Source organism: Crocuta crocuta, unplaced genomic scaffold (genome assembly GCF_008692635.1).
Source record: "Crocuta crocuta isolate KB4526 unplaced genomic scaffold, BGI_CrCroc_1.0 scaffold1049, whole genome shotgun sequence".
NCBI lineage: Eukaryota > Metazoa > Chordata > Mammalia > Carnivora > Hyaenidae > Crocuta > Crocuta crocuta.
In genome coordinates this window covers 4959-7307 of record NW_027532194.1, presented here as the reverse complement: position 1 = coordinate 7307, position 2349 = coordinate 4959, and positions in this window count along the sequence as shown.

The following is a 2349-nucleotide window of genomic DNA, read 5'->3' as shown; positions in this document are numbered from 1 at the left end:
GCCAGGCCTGCCCACTCAGGGCTGCCCCGCCTGGGTCCCACTAATACCACAAAGCATCATGCATAAAGCCATCAACTACTCTTTCTCTGGACCTGAGTGCATCGTATCATGGATAGGGGTGCAGAAGTCATACCTGAATGGGAAGAGTTTAGGGAGCTATGAAATATCCTGAATGAATAGTTTTACACCCATACTTTTATTCAGGAGAAGCAAAATCATGGACACACTTTCACCTGTATCATATCATGTTACTCACAAGCCCTGGACCCATGGATCACTGCTAACAGTCCCTAGATGCCTTCATTGATCAAGCACAGCCACATAAAAACAATAGTTCACAGCTTGTGAACTATGCAGGGTTTCAAGTGATTTTTAAGTAATCTCATCCAATCCCTAAAAATACAACTATGATATATGTAAATTGTTTTTTTTCCCAAAATTAAAAAATGAATCAACAAAGCAATTTTCCCAAGATCATAAAACTATAAAGAGACAGTGTTGAAAATCAAATCTACACCCTAGAAGTTATGCCCTTCCTTAAACTGCTCTAAAATAATACCTCATGCATAAAACATACATGCACATGGACATATCTAATGGCAATATCCTAATTATGGGTGGGTTCATTCTATGAAGGTGCACATGGAGAGATGATACAACATCGTCCAGAGACTCTCCACTCAGAAAACTGGGAGTGCAACCTTCTTGAGAAACAGAATTCTAACACCAGATTAGCCCACAGGTTCCCCCATTTTTCTGTTTTGGTCTATGTATCCCCTGAATTTCAAGACAAGAAAACTTACAACTTGGTTGACATCTCATATTAGAGGTAGGATAAATATCTGTCTGCTAAATATGATAATGTGCAATGGGCCTAATTCCCCACCTGCAAGATCCCCAATGAAATAAGTATATCAATCAGATTTTAAAGAGTAGGGTTTCCAGATTTCATAAAGAATATGTGTACAGAGGCTTTTTTTCTGAGAATTCTTTGGTATCAATTTCCAGTGACATGATTACTATCAGTTCTCTGTTCCTCCCTGTTTGATCTTGTGCAGTGCCAGTTGCATCCTTGAGACATGATGATGAAGGTCAGAGTAAACAGATTTGGCAGTATTGGGCACCTAGTCATCAAGGCTGCTTTTAACTCGAGCAAAGTGGATACTGTTGCCATCAACGACCCCTTCACTGACCTCAACTACATGGTCTACATGTTCTAGTATGATTGCACCCATGGCAAATTAAATAGTACACTCAAGGCTGATAATGGGAAACTTATCAATGGAAAACCTATCTCCATCTGCCAAGAGTAAGATCCCACTAACACCAAATGTGGTGATGCTGGTGCTGAATATTTTGTGGAGTCCATTGGTTTCATGTAAGAATGCTTACAACAGTGATTCCATCTTTGGCCCTCCATTTTATTCATGGCAATGACCTTCCTCAGGGCTACATGTTCCTGGCCCCATGGAAGTTAATGTATATCCTGACTGGAGTTCAAGAAGGCCTGTCCCAATCTTTCCTAAAGTGGTGCACAGAAAATTCTATGTTAGGTAACTAGGAGAGAAGTTTAGTAATAGAGATCCTGGTGCACATAGATGGCACCACTTTAGATAACTATCCTATCACCTCACCACCATGCCCATTGCTCTATAAAAGTTGGGGACTAAGGTCCAGATTTGGTGGAGAATGGGTGTGGAGAATAGCTGTGTACTGCCTGGATCATCCATCTGCCCAGCTGATCCTCCCACCGTGTTAGTAAGTTGCACTGAATAAAATTCTGTGTAAATGGTAGGGAGTGACTTGCTTTGTTTTTTAGTCTCAAAGTGCTTTTTCAGTCTAGATGATGGTTACTGATCTTTCTCCACATTCTAACACTTCACTACCATTGAGAAGGTTGGGGCTCACTTGAAGGGTGAAGTCAAGAGGGTCATCATCTCTGTGCCTTTTACACACTTTCCATCCCAGGCTCCTGAAGAAGGGAAGGGGTTTAGGGAGGTCTACCTTGTACCTTGGTTATGTACCTTGTCATGTACCATAAACAAAGTACACTTTACCCAACCAAAACAAAACAAAAAAAAAAGAGTCTCTCAAATTCTCATCCCTCATAGCAATTGTAAGAAGCACAAGTAGTCTCACACATAAATGTCCTAGGGTTTAAAACATCATTCACAGCTGAAAGAAGGATAAAAATTGAGAGTATCTTTTCAAATATATCCTTCAGACTACCTAAGTACTTGCAAAAATGTGCTAAACTTGCTAGAGTTCACTGTATCCCTAAGAAATAAAGATTAAAACATATAAAATCTCCTAAAATATGGCCTCATCATCTATCCAGATCTGTGACAT